We start from the raw sequence: 14,728 nt of genomic DNA, 5'->3' as shown, positions 1-14,728 counted from the left end.
ATGTAGATGGGCTCAGGCCCACTGAGATTTGGTTGTTTTACTTTTCGTTACCAGGTTAGCATTGTAGGTAAATTGCTAATATTTCGAAAATTGAGGAGATCTTGAGTATTTAAAGGTTGAAACTTAAGATGAAATTTATTTATATTACAACGATGACGATAATGTTTGTGTTACATAACCACAATGATACACAAACCACACTCATTCTTCACTTATCAAATACAACTTTTGTCCATCTACAATCATATCGACATCAAGAATTTTACATGCATTTTCTGTTACTATAGAACAAGTGTCATAACTTTCCAACTTCAATTGTTCGGCTGCTGTTTTTATAAGTTGCTATGTTGTTCGCGGAATCCATAAAACTACTCGACACATGTTTTTGTCCTTTTGTTCCCATGGGTGAAATGCGTATACTCTACATTTCCTAGGATGCATTTTATCTGTCATCAAATACATGTATATTTTGTCAGTTGTCATGTAATTAGTCTGACAAACATAGCCTTAATAAGAAAAATATTAAGTCAAAAAGTTTGAAAAATACCTGTTATTTCTTGAGAACCTTCCGGAAGTTCTGACAACTGGGCATCTTTTGCTTCTTCTAGTAATTTGATCAACATCTTGTTTCCAGACATTCTCCCTTCATCAAGTGGAGTATTACCCCATCTACATATATGCATTCAAATTAACTAAACTAATACTAACCATATATATATATATATATATATATATATATATATATATATATATATATATATATATTATATATATATATATATATATATATATATATATATATATATATATATATATATATATATATATATATAATTTAATTAGTTAAAATATTTGATGAATTAATTGTTGGGAAATTTAGGGTTTGTGGTGGAGATCTGTATACCAAATTGGATCGTGATATCACTTTCCGAACTGATATTTCTACTCTATGCCTGGGTTACAAGAAAATTCAGCCTAGGATAATTCAAGTGGACACTTACGATTCTAGGCACAGAAATTGTAAGCCAATATGCTAGAGGATTCTGTGAAAGTATGATGAAAACGAGAGCTTAAGATCGTATCCCTCTTCTGAAAAGAAGAGTCGTTTATATAATAAACGATATTAGGGTTTCATTAGGGTTGGGCCGCTATGGATTCCTTTGGAAGCAAGTCAGAGTAATCCGGATTTTAATGAGGATTTAGTGTTACCAAAACTAACGACTTTCGTTAGTTTTACCATAATCAACCTCAAGAATCGGAATATCCCACTATGTACCCAATTGTAAATTTCGGAGAGGTTTTGGGACCCCAGCCAGGGGCTCTGGCCCTTAGACCCCGCTAGGGGCGCTGCCCCTAGACCCCGCCAAAGGGGCGCTGCCCTTTGGAAACCCGGGATCCAGGGGGCTGCCCCCGGACCCCCGACTAGTCGTCGAACCGGCTACTAACTTGATCTTATACATGTGTGCACCTCGCACCAAGCCGTACACTTATTAGAAAACAAATTAAGAAGCCCCTTAGCTCACATGATAATTCCAGTTACATAAAATGACCTGACCTGGTGACACTAAAATCACCAACGTTAATGAATAATGGTGTATATACCTATCCTTTGATAGAACACTAGCTCTAGCTTCCACCAACAACTTGACTATTATATAAGATCCTTGTGATGCAGACACATGAAGTGGAGTTCTAAAGTCATAATCTTTTGAATTTGGATCAATCCCATTTGACAAAATCCTTCTTATATAATCAATATCTCCTCTTGCTACACTTGTACACAAAAACCAACCAGCGTCATCTATATTCAATGATCCACCTTCTTTCACTAATATGGAAGCCACTTTATCATGCCCATTCTTAATGGCTTCTAATAAAGGCGTGTTCCCAAAATTATCTATACATCACCAAGATTAATAAAACCATTAACACGAGTAAAACTGATGCATAAAAGTGAACATATATAAAGATTAAAAATGGAAGGAAGTTTAATTACCTAAAACATTCGCTTCTACCTTTTCTTGAATAAGAAAAAGAGTGATATCTTTGTATCCTATTGATGCAACAAGATGTTGTTTGTTCATTTTAAGAATTTGTCAGATGAGATCTTTTCTTTTATAAAATTAGGATTTATTATTATTTATTATAAGTACTTAATTACCAATGGTGTCCTTGAGATTTATTTTCAGTTCGTATATATAAACTAAAATAGATACATTATTCGTGGAATGAATGAATTACCTCTACAAGATTGTTGAGAAGTTTTCTCCCATCATGAAAATAAATCTCAAGGATGTTAGATAAAGATTGTTTGTCAAGGCGAAGAAGTCTACAAAGCTCACAAACTTGAACTGTAAAAGGCTGAGGAATATTACAAAGAATAGAAACTTCTCCAAATGAACTATGAGGTTTTGAAATCGATACTGTCTCTTCAGATCCATCTTCACATATACCAATTTCCTCCTACACATTATTAGCCTAATCTTTTGTATTTTAGGAAGTGTATTCTAGTTATGATTTATATGTATCATTCCCTATTGTATCTCCTCATTAGAAGGATGTTTAGATTGTATATCTCCCTATATAGAGGGTATTTTATTCAATGCAATATATAGAAAAATCACTTACGCCATAATCTTTGTTATGGTATCAGAGTCATGGGTCTAGTATTCCTATTCACGGGTCGGGCCATGCCACACACAACGCCACCACACATTCTTACGTATTAAAAAACATCCTTTTCACCCCATCCATTATTAAAAACTTACTTTTTGTTCGAAATTCACCACGGATAATCAAACTTCTGTTGATTTGACTCATATGGTTTTTCTGTTAAGGCCCTCAAGACTCGAGCTCTTCTTTCTCGTCATGATAGCACGGGTGATCTCTACCCCTTCACACCACCAGCTAGTTCATCCGCTTTCCTTACCACAACATATGATCAATGGCATGCTCGCTTAGGTCATCCGGGGGCTCCTATCTTAGATTTACTCTGTTCTAATTTTTCAATTATTTGTAATAAACCTATGGATTCTTCTTTATGTAATACTTGTCAATTGTCTAAACATACTCGTTTACCATTTTATGATTCACATTCATTATCTATTGCACCATTCGATATTATCCATTGTGATCTTTGGACTTCTCCGGTTTTGAGCAAAACGGGTTACAAATATTATATGGTTCTTATTGACAACTACACACATTACGTATGGGTCTACCCTCTCAAATTCAAATCTGAAACCTTTTTCAATTTTAAAAAGTTTCACAAACTAATTCAAACCCAATTTAATCGCACTATTAAAATTTTCTAGTGTGCTCTTGGTGGCGAGTTTCATAATAACGAATTTAAATCTTTTGCCAATACTCATGATCTTACTTTTCGCTTTTCTTTCCCACAAACATCTCAATAAAATGGACGTGCCGAACGTATGATTCGTCGTCTCAACGACATCATCCGTACCCTTCTTATCCATGCCTCACTCCCCCCTCATTTTGGGTAGAAGCCCTTCACACGGTTGTGTATCTTCATAACATCCTTCCTACAAAGCGACTCAACTTCGCTACACCATCATTTTCTCTTTATGGCCGCCATCCCACCTATGATCACCTTCGCACCTTCGGGTGCACGTGCTATCCCAACACTTCCGCTACTCAATCTCACAAGCTTCAACCTCGCTCCATCAAATGTGTTTTCCTTGGTTACCTACAAAACTTTCGGGGCTATCGTTGTGTTGATCCTGCATCGAGAAAAGTTCATCTCTCTCGCCACGTCACATTTGACTAGACATCCATTCCATTTTCCTAGAGTCCTTCCTCGTCCTCCTACGACTTTTTAGATGATCTTCCTATTCCCTCATTCTCCTACTTCCCATCAAAAACTCAAGGAACTCCACCACAAACTCCCAACCAACACTCATCGCCTACTGTACCACCCCCTCCCATATTAACATATACTCATCGCCAAAAGGCCCTCCATACTACTACCTCCTTTCCCACTAATGATAACATACCATCTACAGCTCCCTCCACATCCAAGCTGCCACATATCACCGAGATCCCCACATCGCTTACCCCACCTAACCCACCTACTTCTGCTCATCTGATGTCCACCCGTGCCCGGGCAGGTGTTACTAAATCTGTGACCCGCCTCAACCTTCATACCACTACCACATCTTCCATCTCTCATATCCCTACCTCTATCTCTATGGCCTGGTCCGACCTAAATTGGTTACTAGCAACGGAAAATGAATTTAGAGCATTACAGGTGAATAATTGTTAGATGCATCTTTTAGCACAATTTCCTACGTATTTCGTTATAAAAAGATAACTAACTCCCGATTATTCTTATGTATTTCGCGTTTCGTGATTATTTTGTAGAATGCCCGTACTGCATACTTTTGTTATGACTTTTCAAGGTAATTGGAGCATGTGGATGATTGCGTGAGTTCGGGATGCGTTAATGGATGCTTTGGAGCTTAACTGGAGTCTATACCGAGGAAGGATGCCGGGAAATGATCAAGAACTGCTTGGAAGGAGGAACAACGATCAAAAGAGCCGAAAATTGGAACATGGGATCGCACCTTGTCTCCCTGCGATCCCAGGTATGCCTTTGCGATCGCAGGTTTGGTCGCAGCTTCGCTTCGTGGTTTTTTTGTGCCAAAAAATTCATCAGAGTAGAAAAAGAGATACATGCGATCGCAGGTTGTGCCTTTGCGATCGCAGGTTGGTCAAATTGCATCAAAATGGAAACTTACTTCATTAAAAAGACCCGTGACACGTTTTGGGTGATACATGCGATCGCAGGTACGACATTTTGACAGCTAGACGTATAAATACAGCCCCATACTCATCCAGTAACCCTAATTGGCGATTTCTGGCGATTCTAAGGTGATTTTTAGAGGGTTTCAAGTGAAGAACGCAGATCAAAAGGAACCGATTCAATTTCTATGCGTAGTTTAGTAAGATTTATCGTTTAGACTCTATTTCCTACTGTTTGTAATCAGTTTTTAGCCATGTCAGGCTAAAAACTCAGATTTCAGTTTCGCAAGACGTAACCTATTCATATGATTAATCATTAGGCATTATGTTTGACTATGATTACTGTTTAGTTTGATCAATTCTGCGTCAAATTGAGTGTTTGATTTTGATTTCAATTTCTGTTGGCCACCTAATTGTTTGTGAATCATTCTAGTCACCTAATTGTTTAGATCCGTAATTGTCAAGTTTAATTGGTAAAAGTGACATATATTAGATTAATTCTGCATTTAGGGTTAACTCTAATATGAAATGATCAAACTACTTTTTACGCCTCCGAGCTTATGAGAGGTATTGAACTTTACTGGGAAATTACACTGTGTCTAATGCAACTTTTCTTTGTTAATCAAGAGCTTGTTTGGTTAATTTAGTAAAAAGTTAGGTTTAATTCAAAGAACTCATTTTGATTAAATAATTTTTGTAATAGAGGTCATTAGAGCTTGTTAATGAACTTCAGTACCAGTTTGAACAAGTGCATAGTCAAATATTGTGTTGAATGTTAATTATATGATTAGGGGAGTCACCGCGAAACTGGAATTACTTTCTCTTATTTGAATTTCCACTACTTTAAATTTAGTCATTCTCTTGTCATTTCTGAGTTCTATTAGTTTAATTTTCAGAAATAACCCCCCCCCCCTTTATGTTTATTGCACTCATCAAGAATTAGTTCACGCCTTACGCAAAGAGGTGTTAACTTTAGGACGTGTCCCTGAGGATTCGACACTGCTTACCTGTACTACCTGCTAGTGCAATAGAGCAGTTAATTTATATTTTTATTTTTTTAAATCGTGTACGACAGCGGTCTTAACAAATTGGCGCCGTTGTCGGGAACATGGTAAAACACTAATAGTTTTATGCCAAGATCTTCACATACAAGTGATTTGATTTTTGATCCATAGATTGAGAAGACTGCAAGGAAGCTAAAAAAGGAGGCAAACCTTCGGAAGCAACAAGCAGGAACCTCAACCTCACCCGCACTACAAGGCACTCCCTTGTGGAACGAACCTGAAGCCTCATTTCAACCTTTTTCAAAAGCACCACCTACCTCACCAGTTAACAGCCCGTTCAAAACCTACTCCTCATCATCTTCAGACAAACCCGAACTCACAGACTCTTCTGAAAATGAAACTGAAAAAGAATTCATCATGAGTGAAAACGGAGACAATGTTGAAAAGATGCTTCGAGAATGGGAAACACAAGAGGTTACCCAACAACCCTTGTGTATCACCTTCCCAGAGGCTCAAAACTTTGAGCTCAAATCCGATTTAATACATTTGTTGGTCCCATTCCGAGGCCTTGAGAATGAAGATCCTCACAAATTTCTCAAGGAATTCCATGTCGTCTGTTCTGGAATGAAGCCCCATACGGTTACTGAAGACCAGATCAAATTAAGGGCATTCCCCTTCTCAGTTCAAGATGCAACAAAAGAATGGTTATATTGTTGGATTAGTGTTTAAGTCCATAACTATAATTGGTATGTACTTGACCCGATTTGGCATGGTCCATTTGGGTTGCATGGCATCGGAACGATTTGGATAGACTTTTGTGAGAAAAGGATATATATGATTTATTAATATATTATAAGTTCTAATATATTAATATGAAATTATATTATTTAATTAGTATTGATCAAGAATTAATTTGGAATTAATTTTGTGATCAAAAGACACTAATTAAATGTATGGGGATTGGTTATGTAAATCATTCATTCTTATATATGTGGGCTTATGATCCATAGTTCTTCATGTTGGGCTAAACCCATGGAGTAACCCATCGATACTCCATGGAGGTTTTAACCCATGGAGCATGAAGAATATGGAAATACATGAGTTACATGGTGTAACCCTAATAGCCACAATATATAAAGACCCCACAGCTCAAGAAAATTGGGGCTAAGGATTGATATGTGAGGGCTAGCCGATTTTGAGCATAAGGACTTTTCTCTCAAGTTATTCCAAGTTGTTGTTGGTGTTGTGTGAACCATTTGAGGTGTCACACTTGGGGCACTAGGCTCTTAAGCTCCATGGAATCAAGCTACAACAAGGAGGTATGTTATTCTAACTAGTATCTTATTTGTTTATGTCAAATTGCATGCTAGTTATAGGTTTAGTGCCTTGGAATCCTTTTGCATGTATAATTAGTGAAAACATAGATCCAAGGTATTTAGGGTTGTATGTGCACCATAGGGTTGTAGTATATAAATCCCATCAGTGGTATCAGAGCCAAGGCTTGTTTTCAATTATACTTGATGCAAAAGGCTGAAAATCGAAGTTTTTTTCTGTCTGGACAGGGGACTCGACGAGTCCATGTACAAACTCATCTAACTCGTCAAGTTTGTTCATGCACTCGACGAGTGGACCCCCTGACACCATATCTTTGAGTTTTTTGGCTGGAATTGGACTAGGAACATTACCCTAAGCTTTTTTTGAACTTATAAACCTGTTTTTGATGTGGCAATGTTCATGCTAATCTAATTCAAAAGATAATTGTCAATAGATTCATGTTTTGTATTAGTTTAATGGTTAGGCTACTTACATGAAAATTGTTTGATTAATTATCTAGTTCTTATGAGTTCTTTAGGTTAATAGAAAAATTATGTGATAATTTGTTTTCAATCCAAATTGATCTAAATGCTCTTCATAATATGTGTTTTTGTAACTTGTCCTCAAGTTATATGAAAAGTCACATTTATGATTTTTAAAAACTCATAAAATTTCCATAAGTTATAAAAAAAATGAAGAGTCTCATTTTTAAATGTTTTAAAGTCTTTCATAACTTGTCCTCAAGCTATAGAACTTGAAGAGTTTTTCCATTAAAACTACTTTAAACTCATAAGTTATGGAATTGAAAAGTTTTTTGAATTGTTCAAAACTTGCCCTCAAGTTTTGGAATTTGTAAAGTTTCCCTGCATGAATACTTTAATTCCAAGTTAAACCCTTATAATTTTAAAAGTTAAAATTCAACCCTTATACTAATATAATACTAATAGTTAATATATATATATATATATATATATATATATATATATATATATATATATATATATATATATATATATATATATATATATATATATATATATATATATATGTATAAGAACAAAGTCAGTCTTACCGTTAGTAGGCCTCATTCACGAAGTCGGTCTATTAGGGGGGTATAAGTTTACTGCCTATAAAATGATAGTTTAATGGGTGTCCACTCTCACCCACCGCTTCCTTGACTGGTGGAGAGTCGTTAGCCGAACGGGTTTGACAGGACTATAATTCTCCCTTCATTAAAAGTATAATGATAAATACTAAGTAACTAAACACTTATAAATTTCCAATCTTAGTTACTTAAGAAAATGTGAATTTGGTGCTAACCCATGAAATTGCACTTTGTAGCTTACCAAGTCGTTAGTGGAGCGTGTGTGGTTAACCGACACACTAACCTGGACTAGTAAGTCTGGCAAAGGGCAACTTAATGTTTATCATAGATCGGTGGAGCGCGTGTGGTTAACCGGAACATCGATTAGGTGATAAAGTTAAGGGTACCAAGTTAATTTGCATGGTTATTCACAACTTGTTTATGATCCTCGGCATCCTAGTCACAAACTTGAGAGGGCACAATCGAGATTTAAACATGCCATTGAATAGTTCAATGAATCTCAAAAGATCTAGGAGTTTCAAACCAATTAAAACCTAATTCCTATTTCGTTTTTCATGGTGGAAATTGGTGAATCGTCATTCTCCTACCTTCAAATATTTTATAGCTTGGATTACGGCATCCCTCTTCCAAGTTATAAAATATTGTGTTGGGTTCTAGCCTTAATATTTCATATTGGGTGTTATATTAAGGACTTAAATCAACTAACTTGAATTTCTCCCATTTTAGATGTCTGGTTTAGACAACTATGATCTTCCCAAATCCCTTGGAACAAGCTTTCCTAATGAAGATGATGTCCCATGGTTGGATCATGGAAATCATACTTCTCTTCTTCTACCTCCTCCAATAATCCTCCCAAACCCACAAGTTTAAAGACTTGAATAGTTCAAGGTCACTCAAGCCCTATTGGCAAGTCTATGTGCACTCACATCTTGGAGATGAAGTCACATATTGAAAAACCGGGAGAGTTGGGTGTCAAAGTCTTGAGGAAGTTTTTGTTGACTAGGTTCTTCAATCACTTTCTAAGTCACATAGTGAGTTCTTTAAGGACTACTATGTAACAGACTATGACATGACCCTTATTGATCTTACCTATTTGCTTGTTCCTGCTCAATCAACAATGATTTAGGGCACTGGTAAAGCAAATTTGATTGGAAGATCTACTTCCCAAACTTCCATGGACATTGACAATGGTAACATTGAAAATCCAGAAAAACTTTCTCTTCCCAATGGAAAAGGATCGGCCATAGTCAACTCGGTTGACCAATGGTAAAGAGAAAGGCTAAGTCTGAGATAGTCCCGTGTACCATTCCCAAAGGGTCCATATGTTTCTATTGCCAATGGAAGGGGCATTGGTTGCGAAGGTGCCTTATTTACCTGAAATATCATGAGGATGGTAAAGTCAAAAGTTTGACTCTACTTCGGGTAAAGTCCACTATCTGACTCTATTAAGTTCCTACTTGGAGATTCTTATACATGATGTGACTAGGTCACATGTTGATGTTTTAAGAATCAAAGAAAAAAGGAAGCTTAAAGGAAGAATATGATGATTCTGATCGCGAGGGTGGATTTCGATCGCATGGTTCGGTGACCAGAATGTTGAGTTGTTGCTTAAGAGTTATGATAGATTGCCTAGGAATAAATAACAACATTGTTTTCATATGCATTTGCATTGCAAGGATAAGTTTTTCCGCAAGTTTTAAAATAAAAGAAAAGGTTTTAATTTTATTTATTTTAAAATATCCTTACAATGGAATTTGTGAAAAAATGTTGTTTATATGATTCCATTGATAGCAATATTGGAAAATGGATTTGATTCTTTCGTTTGTGGTAGTGTCATAATTTACCAAATAAGGAAAGATTCTTATCACCCAAGTTTCAGTTGGATAGAAACCTGGAATCATGCAACTTGTATTGTATGATGAATGAGAATTTTCATCTTTGGGAAACAAAGACTAATTCCTTGATCACATGTATATGCGAGTCAAGTGAAGGATTAGGGGATTGGGTACACTTGAGTGTGCGCTGGTCAGGTCCACCACAGAGAACGATAAGACTATTCGTCATGATTAACTAAAGTTTAGTAAATATGGTTATGCTCAAAATGTTTAAGTGTAATTCTGAAACATTGGAAAAGTTTCAATGTATGGCAGAATGAATGAAAAAAATCAAAATAGGCAGAAAGATAAAAGTTTCTCCAATCTGAAAAGATGGGAGAGTACTTGAGTATCTTGTTATATAATTATCTTAGTGATTATGAAACCATATCACATTTGATCCTCTAAGGACATCTTAGTGCATTTGTTTGGCTAAGAAGAGGAATCGTGGATTGTTGAAATGGTTAAAATAAAAAAGATGAATCATACTTCATTCCAAAACAAGTCTTAGAGTCATACTCCAAGATTGTAACTTGAGTGACATAATCGTTAGAAGGTTTATAACAATTGTCAAATGTAGAATAAGATGTTTCTTTTCTTGTACATCTGAAATTGGTAAGTTGTGATGTTTTGGATAAAACAAAGACCAACTAAGACCAATTGAGTAAAGTGTTTATCTTGATAAGTATCTGCACTAACTCTTGAATATTTGTTTTGTCGAGGAATGGTTCTTGACAAGAGAATCTTATATGTCAAGAGGTCAGTGGGAGTCTTAAAGATCTTGGAAAAGTTTCAAGAACTAATCAATAATAAAACTTGTTGTTTATCACTAGCACGCGACTTGAGGTTTGTAACCTATCGTGTTGACATATTCTTGTTTCTGTGCCCATTCCAGTTAAAGTTGGTTGTGCATATGAGTTCTATGAGTTCTCAGTTGTCTGCATAACTACTTGGAAGCAATGGTAGCCCCTTGTGCTGCCATGTGGCAAGAAACTTAGACTAAACAAGTTCAGTCCATATGAGTTTGGATTTGTCACTAACCTTGTCTTTGTGATTATGGTTATGACAAATTTACATGGATAGGAACACATACACCATAAAAATCTAAGTGGCATAAGGTTTCTCTTCGATTCATGAAAATGATGGTGAGGAAACGCTTTCACTAAGTAGATTTTAAGTTGATAGCAACTGTGATATTTGCATTATCAAATTCGTTAGTGGAGTGTGTATGGTTAACCGGCACACTAACATGGAGTTGTGAGAAATGGCAAAGGTATAAACAATTGAGACTATGATTACGTCATCCCTTTTTATAGTTCTACAAATTGTTTAGACACACATGTGAGCTATCTAAGAAAAGGTGTATGATTTTGATAAAGTCTTATCAAAGCATCTCGTATCAGAAATCTGAACTTTGGTAAGAAAGTCAATAAAGTATTGATTTCTAGAAGTCCAACTGATTTCTGGATACATGTCAAAGCTAGTGGGAGCATAAGTGTTATGCTAATAATTATCATGTTATTGGGAACATGATTATTATGTTAGCTGTTGCGAGTTAGCAATGTTAATTATAGAAAACAAAAGTTTCAATTTGCAAAACGTGCTTTGCAGGGGTTGGGAAGAGTTGTTTTGCTATAATTAAGGGAGAGAAAATTATACTTCATTTCAATTCTAAAAGCTTAGATTGAGATTTTAATCATCTTTAGTCAAGGATATATATATATATATATATATATATATATATATATATATATATATATATATGAATTTTATGTTGGAATGGTTCAACATAAGGAAATTCTATATATATTGCATTCTCAAAATTCGATTATGATTACGACATCCCTCTTCATATTCGAATTATGAAAAAATGGCAAATAAAAAATATTGTAGCAAAAGAATGGTCTAGGATCATGTCTTTATGTGAGACATCATGAATCGTGTCCCATATGCTTCGGGTATAGGATCGATTACATGTGCTATAATATTCATCCGTTCTAAATTTTCAAATGCCTAGGGCATTAAGAGGGAAAAAGGACTAGAAGTGGATATGACTAAAATGATTAACCAATTGTCGAGGACAATCTAAGGTTTACCAAAGATTGGCTGCTCATGGACAATTGGAAGTATAGTGTTAATTTTGGAAGAACCATATTGACATATTCTGAAAAGAGGCAACTCTTGTTCAGAAGTGATAGTCAAAATGAGAATGTGGAAATGTTTCCATAGGTGGAAGTTGTTTTTCAAATATGTATAAGATTAGAAAACTTAATGCAAGAAGGATGTTCAAAGGAATGTACTTTGAATGTGAGACTTCATTTCCATGGAATTGATCTCCTTTGGAATACTCTGTAATGTATGTTGACAAGTCTTTGTGACTTTGTGCATAATCATTACGAGAGGATCAATGCATATAAGTTCAAAATCTAACAGATTTCGGTAAATGGCAGGCATTTGGAATTCTTACATTTACGATAAGGATTTGGATTGTGAATTGAGAATCATTGGAATTATGTTCAAATGATCTATTCCACAAAGTAAGGATCATAGACAAACATAGTGTGCATACTTGAAGTATGGCATAGTTGTTGTTTGGACAAACATAGTGTGCATGCTTGGAGCATGGCATGACTATTGTTTTGATTCAAGTACTAAGTTGATTATTTGAAACATTATGCAATGAATAATGTGTAATCAATATGGTGATAAATAAAAGATGTTTTATTTATATTCATAAGTTCTAATACCATATTGGATTCGATTATTCTTGTGTTTCACTTTGCATGTTTTGACTTCCCGGATAACTAGGTTATTCAAACTATCCACAGTCGATCATACTTTGGAAGTAGGTATTGAGGCAAGACTGTCATGAAGGGTCTGTAGTTTGTCTGGGACAAAGTGGCTGCAGTGTTCATGAGTGCTCCTGGAATGAGATTCGAGTATTGGATTCAACCCACGCTCATTTGAATCACTTTATGGATTTTTTCACGAGTGAATCATGAGACGATAATATCATATAAGTCTTTAAACCTAGAGATATGAGTTGTTGACTATGAGCTAATTATACATTGATTGTACGAAAACGCATTGATAACTCGATGTTATAAAACATGCCTTTGTGTATGATTCAACAAGTAGTAGAACAAGCATATGAGTTGAAGTTTATCCATTCCTTTTACCCTTGGAGGGATAAAAGCGATATCTGTGGGCCCCTCGATGATTTGGTGATGACAAACGTAAGTGCTCGGCCGGGCCTGGACTGATTTGATTTGTTCAATTAGTCAGTCGTCATAAATCGGAAATCGGGAAACAACAGATGGACAGAGAGAATGATTATAATCCATGTCTCAGTCCATATGATATCTAGAATGGAGGAATATATGACCCCTTATCTAATGGACACGTCATTGATTTGTTCAGAGTTCGACATCGGCTTTTAAGAGCTATGATTGCTAGTCGGGTTTTGGAGTCATACTTGCAATAATAGTTTTAGACTTATCCAAGTGGGATACTATTGGATTAGTGTCCATAACTGCAATTGGTATGTACTTGACCCAATTTGGCATGGTCCATTTGGGTTGCATGGCATCAGAATGATTTGGATAGACTTTTGTGAGAAAAGGATATATATGATTTATTAATATGTTATAAGTTCTAATATATTAATATGAAATCATATTATTTAATTAGTATTGATCAAGAATTAATATGGAATTAATTTGGTGATCAAAAGATACTAATTAAATATATGGGGATTGGTTGTGTAAATCATTCATTCTTATATATGCGGGCTTATGATCCATAGCTCTTCATGTTGGGCTAAACCCATGGAGTAACCCATAGATACTCCATGGATGTTTTAACCCATGGAGCATAAAGAATATGGAAAGACATCAGTTACATGGTGTAACCCTAATAGCCACAATATATAAAGACCCCATAGCTCAAGAAAATCGGGGCTAAGGATTGATATGTGAGGGCTAGCCGATTTTGAGCATAAGGACTTTTCTCTCAAGTTATTCCAAGTTGTTTTTGGTGTTGTGTGAACCATTTGAGGTGTCACACTTGGGGCACTAGGCTCTTAAGCTCCATGGAATCAAGCTACAACAAAGAGGTATGTTATTCTAACTAGTATCTTATTTGTTTATGTCAAATTGCATGCTAGTTATAGGTTTAATGCCTTGGAATCCTTTTGCATGTATAATTAGTGAAAACATAGATCCAAGGTATTTAGGGTTGTATGTGCACCATAGGATGTTGTAGTATACTAAATCCCATCATATATGACCTCCCGTCTGGTTCAATAACAAGCTGGAATGAACTCGCCAAACTCTTTCTAGAAAAATACTTTCCCAAGGAGAAAGTGTCAAATCTGCGCAGAGAGATTCTAAGTATAAAGCAAGGAAAAAGAGAGGCTCTCCATACTTATTGGGGGCGATTCAAGAAGATGTTAGTCCGATGCCCACAACATGGCATTAGTGATTATCAGTTATATCAGTGTTTCTGTGAAGGATTGATACCTATGGAGAGGCGACCTATAAATGCAGCAAGTGGAGGGTCACTTTCAGACATGACACCAACAGAGATCCGAGAATTAATAGAAAAGCTGGCCAATGAATCAAAACATTCAGCAACTGAGGAAGAGTGGTACCCAGACCATCCAAGAGGAG

At 35.8% G+C, this 14,728-nt stretch overlaps 1 pseudogene; it reads right to left on the bottom strand.

Annotated features, from left to right (window-relative positions):
* Positions 1-201: 201 nt before the first annotated feature.
* Positions 202-14,728, bottom strand: part of LOC145164114 (potassium channel SKOR-like) — a 29,827-nt pseudogene continuing 15,300 nt past the window's right edge.

This window comes from Lactuca virosa, chromosome 3, assembly GCF_052849685.1.
Source record: "Lactuca virosa cultivar CGN04683 chromosome 3, Lactuca_virosa_CGN04683_v6, whole genome shotgun sequence".
NCBI classification, from domain to species: Eukaryota; Viridiplantae; Streptophyta; class Magnoliopsida; order Asterales; family Asteraceae; genus Lactuca; species Lactuca virosa.
Note: the sequence above shows the minus strand (reverse complement) of the source record. Positions and strands in the feature narration are given on the sequence as shown.